The sequence below is a fragment of the Triticum aestivum genome, chromosome 6A (genome assembly GCF_018294505.1).
Source record: "Triticum aestivum cultivar Chinese Spring chromosome 6A, IWGSC CS RefSeq v2.1, whole genome shotgun sequence".
Lineage (NCBI taxonomy): Eukaryota > Viridiplantae > Streptophyta > Magnoliopsida > Poales > Poaceae > Triticum > Triticum aestivum.
The window spans coordinates 315,679,534-315,685,344 of record NC_057809.1 but is presented as its reverse complement, the minus strand read 5'-3'; positions in this window follow the sequence as shown (position 1 = coordinate 315,685,344).

The window sequence follows — 5,811 nt, the reverse complement described above, 5'->3', positions numbered from 1 at the left end:
TGGATTTTAGTATTTGACTAGCAATATCTAGTAATGCATGTCACAAAAAATGTACTACTCCCTCTGTAAATAAATACATGGTGTTTTATTCCTATCAGCGAGAGAACTTAATATTTTTTTGCTAACTAGAGTACTAATAGGATTACATGCAATGAACTGAACACTGCATGTCATGTTCGGTAGTCTCAAGTCATTGAAAGCATGCAAGGCCCACATGTCTCATTGGTTGATATGTCACGAAATAAGAAACAAGCAGGGAGTTAATGCACCATGCCTAAGTATTTTGGGATTATTTGGTTTTCGTAAGGTGACTTACACAACATTTTTGTTTACATGCATTAACATTTTATTAGTTAAATCAAAAGTCAAAACTTAGCGCAAAATGCAAAGGGGACCAATAAACCAGTAAACATCGAACTTCTCTCGTTTGGCCCCAACTAGAGGTCCGGTGAGATGACTATACTGCACCGGGATGGAGGGGACGCATCTTCATTGACTTACGGCAACTGCCTTTGGGTGAATGATCGTGGGCCCAGGGGGTGGCTGGGCCACCTATCATACAGCCAAAGGCAGGTGCAGTAGAGGGCCGAGGAGTAGTACGAAATCTTATGCACCTATGCACGCTAACCAAGGGCAAGAGTGATCACTTAAATCGCAAGATGAGTTGACTAGAAGCTAAGCTAGACCCATGGAGGCGATGAGCGCGAGCATCAGCCGGCTGTGCCAGATGGTCCATGATGCCGGCATGCGGCCCGGCACCGAGGAACGTCTCCAGGTAGTATTGCTTGAGGCCGCCAGGGCGAGGGGCCGCTTGGACGACAGCTTCGTCTCCTTGTTCGATGAGGTCCTCGTCGGTTTCCTTGATAAGTTCACCGTCGTCAAGAAGCTTGCGGACGACTTTGACGTAAGCCTCCAGCCGACGCGCCAAGGCTCTGCGATGCCCGCCACCCTCAACGACCACTATGGTCACAACCTCTTCGACACACTGGTGGCCCTGCGACTGCCCGCCGTCGCGCCAGATAATTTCCACCTCGAGGTCGTGCTCGCCGCACAGCGCCTGGCGCAGCAAGACGCCATCGACATAATCACCCACGTCTACGCGCAAATCGTCCACAAGGACTACTACATGCAAGAGGAGGACGATAGGACGCTGGCCTTCTTGGACCGCAAGGCAACCTTGGACGACACTGTTCAGAAGCACGTTGAGCTCGCCACCAAAGCCGCTGCTCCTCACACGTCGGTTGGTGACCCGGCGCACTAGGGCGTGAGGATGTCATTGATGGATCCATACGTATTTTTTATGTTTTCGTCAAATCCATGTAGTAGTATATGATACTACAATAATTATCTTACCTTTCGCATTAACTTCATAATTTTCGTACGTACTCCATGCATGAACGGCGCCAGAACCAAACTTCTCATTACTCTAGGCATAATCATTATTTTCTATCTATCGGTTGCGCCATGGAGCAGAACCAAATTTTACAAGATACGAGTTCAAAAGGAAAAGCCTACCGTGTTCACGTCGCACCCCCACATGGTTGGTCTGGCACGCCGCTCAAGTGGGAATGCGTGCAGTGTTGCATTTTCACTTACAAGTGGGACCGCAGTTGAGCAAACCGACTATCAGCAAACCCCCACCCCGCCCACCGCGCGATGGCTGAGAAAACGGGAGGGAGAAGAGATGGCTGTAGCATGGACTCCAAGAAAATTGGTGTCGGATGGGACTCGTGTGGGTGGCGTGTGCCGTACTGCTAGACGTGAATGCTAGTTATGGCCCATGCCACCCCACTATATCGAGCCTATATCGAGGTACGTAGAACAAATTTCCTGCAGTCCGTGCTCATCCCTCCTCTATCTCTCTTCTCAGCCAGCCAGCGGACGTGTGGAGCCCATCGTCTGTTTGCTCACATGCGGCCCCACATGTCACTGAAAACGCAAGAGTACCCACTGAACCTTCACATCTTTCACCTCGACGTGCTGGTGATGAAAAACAAATCCAATAAAGATCTTCAGTGGCTGCTTTTGGAGTTACTCAAGAGTAGTAAGATTCTGTTTATAGTTTAACCCAAGATGCACATCTCGTGGCTTCAACTAACACTCTATTTTCTTTCATGACACGACCTGGATGCTGGATGTCCCAAGTGTTGGGAAAAGGAGGAAGAACCCAACCAAATCTTTGGTTGTGCTCTCGGATTAGACTAGTTGTGCTAACTTAAATTTTTATTGTGTACTCCCTCCATTCCAAAATACTTGACTTCCATTTGTCCAAAAATAGATGTACCTATATACTAAAACATGTCTAGATACATATATATTTTGACAAATAGAAGGCATGTATTGTGCAACGGAGGGAGTAGAATGGATGCAAGTTTTTGTATTGGGAAGAAGAGTACATCCATATATTCATAGAGCGCAATTTAGTAGATGTTCTATCACTTTTAGCTAGCACAGAGGCTAGAGATGAGATTAGTGCACTTGTTGATACTCCTACTAGAATAGAGGCTAGACATGAGACTAGATGCGAGGAAGCAACGTCTACTTCTTTACACTCGAAGAAGAAAGAAGCACGCAAGATCGAGCCTCCGCGGATCAACAATGAATGCATCGAGAAGGCACTAATTCAACTTACAGGAGTAGTAAAATGTATTCTTGTGGTTCTTGTTTTCTTTGGTCTTGCTTTTCTAGTCAAAATTATCGTTGGAGTTCATGCAAAACGGAGGTCCATTTGGGGTCGTGCGTTCGAGTTGGCCTTACAAGTGGGACCGCAGTTAAGGAAACCGACTATTGGCAAACCCCCACCTCGCCCGCTGCGCGATGGCTGAAGTTAGAGAAACAACGAGGTTGAAGAGATTGCTCTAGCACGGACTCCAAGAAATAATATGGTGTCAGATGGATGTCGTGGTGGTGGCATGTGCCGTACTCCTGGACGTGAATGCTTGTTCTGGCCCATGCCACCCTACTAATCCTACTACTTACTCCTACTATATAGTACTAGTATCGAGGATTCGAGGTGCTGGTTACGTACAACGAACACATTAACATATGGCTACAGTAAAAACACCCGCCCGACGCGCGAAGCATGTGAAGCTAGTACAAATAGTGTACTACTATTGTTGATTGGCCTCATCCGATAACCTGTTGCAATGCATGAACAATTATGTATTCGGAAAATATTTTTTTGCCTCGTCGCACCACTCACTCAGCGACTCGAAAGCCATTCATAAATTTAGTAAGTTTATCACAGGCATATCATTTTATTACATACAACAGGTCATCAACCCACATCGACAATGAGGATACATTATAAATACTAAAGTTTTCACCACACAACAAATAACAAGCAATGAAATGAACTTCAACTCAACCATTCCTCGGCGTTGGAAATGCTTGCTTTGAACCACAAGTGATTCTCTGGGATGGGCCATCGATTGTCGATCTAGAGACCAATGCAGGACTGATCATCGAGGCTGAGGCGGCCTACTATATCAGTACCAGGGTAGGGAACCACCCAAATGTCCGAGGCATAGACATAGTTGCTTCTCATAAATGGTACTAGTAATGTTGTGTCAACAGCAGTTGGATCGCCTTTCACCATCATCGGATAGTTTTGTCAAAGGAAGAGTGAGTTTTCTCCAAGACTATAAATTCTGTGCCAGGGAGAAGGATTTGGCGCTAGCACACTAGTATCCATCCCGAATACCAGGCAACGGGTGTTGGAATAGGTCCGGAGAGTGCGACCATGGGAGACTACACCTGCTTCCTTAGCAGTAACATCATCAGTGGGCTGTATACACACAAGAAGAGGTGATCCATCGGAATTAGTTGCCAGGCGCCACAGAGTATATGGGCGCTGCTCGTCCTCATGCTCGTGATCATCACCATCGTCATCTCCCCCTTGGTTATAATTTTTTTCAAGTATAGGTGGTGGGATGTTCACAGGACCTTGGAAACACAAGAAGAAGGTTAATTAGTAAAGGGAAACTTGCTAACATACATGCATGTGGATGAAACAATTATAATTACGGTGGAAGACAAACGTACCGAAACTACGAGGATCCCATGCAAAAATAGTGCCACGAGTGGTGGCAGCAAACACAAGGCCCTCGTATTGAATTGCATCACAGTACTCATCCGTGTACAGAAACTGATTTTTGAGCAATATCCATCAAGTCAAACCACCAAGGACGGCAACAAGCTTGTCGAAGATAGCAACAACTTGATAGTTGTTGTAATTCCAAGAGCGGTTGGGAACTCGACAACTTGCTATCTTCTGTAGAAGACAGTCACCATGATCGTATTTGAACATGCGTACAATACCGGTGTGCTCAACCTCTGGGCAGTCTACTGAGATTTTTGGAAGTCGAACCCGGTCACGAGTGTACACATTCACAAGTTCCCACTCGCAGTTGGACCCAATGTAAACAACCCAATCTCCATTTGCGCCCGCCCAAGCCTTGCCCTCAAGCGATGGCATCTCAACATCATACGTATCATTATCATGTGGCATCAACTTGCACAGGGCGAGGCCTTCGTCGTGCCGGTGCCAGTCATCAGGGTCACGGCGAAGAAGATAGGGGAGATCAAACCGCTCCTTGACTCTTGGGTTCTTTGTAATGATGTTATTAGTTGAGTTGAGAATCGGCTTGAACGAACCTGCCATGCTAGCCGAGGTGATGACGTCACACCGATCACTGAGTTCCTCCACCACGTCATCTTTCAGATTGGGGTGAGAATAACGGGATCGTTTTCGGCCTGTTCCCTCCATGGAGAAGACGATCGAACAATGGCAGAAGAAAGGGTGAAGGGCTGAAGGAAAATGGAGGAGGGAGAGGAAGAGCGTGCGGCAGCAGTTCCAAATCGAGAGGGAAAGGCGAAGAGTCAGTGGACGGTTGCGAGTTTGCCACGGTTCACGAAGAGGCGCCCTGGCCTACACGTCTGTTCAGAAATACTCCTACTACTCATCGTCGTCTCACTGATATGTTGGAACAGGACCACATGTCAACCAAACATGGTGTGTAATTTCTCGTGCAAAATGTGATCTGGCCGCGTTGGCTCGAGGTGCCGCATTAGTTATAGACCTTTATTTTTTTAATGGCGTGCCGATCAGTTTTGAAGCACGACTAACTGGTACTGTACGCAGAGAAAATATAAACTACTCTACCACTACTCCACCTCTAGTACTAGTAGTATAAAAAAGATATATAGGCTGGAGCTTGAGCGCTTTCTTGCTAAGGGCTGCCCACTTGCTTCTCACACTACCACCCTCTCTCCAGATATAAAAAGACGGGCCCTCTCTCCCTCCTCACTGGTGGTCATAGATCCGCCGGGGAAGAAAAGGACGTGTAGCGTTGACGCACTCGTCGTCAGCGAGCGAGGTAACACACTGACGACAAGGCCGTCCTCTCAGACCTAGCACCCGCGCGGGATGGCCTCCGTCCCCAAGCTCGCTTCCATAGTGTGTGCGGAGGACGACGACCACGAGCGAAGCCACTTCCCGCTGACCCTCGGGTATGCTACCTCTTTTCGAACCATAACCTTGTTCTATTGCCCCATCTGCCACGTTGTTGCATGTGGATCTTTTTCCACTCCACCATCTTCCCAATTTGCTATCCTCTGCTCTGCTGGCCACGTAGACGAAAACCATAATTTGCATTATTAAAGGAAACCCTACTTCATGTAGACTAATCCATGTCTGGGTTGAATAAGGAAAGGAAGGGAGACTGTACTGTCCAAGAGAGTAGGCATCGAACCCGCATCTAGGTTGAAAAGGGGAAAATCAATAGCTACGGAATGAGTCTCATGTCTCTT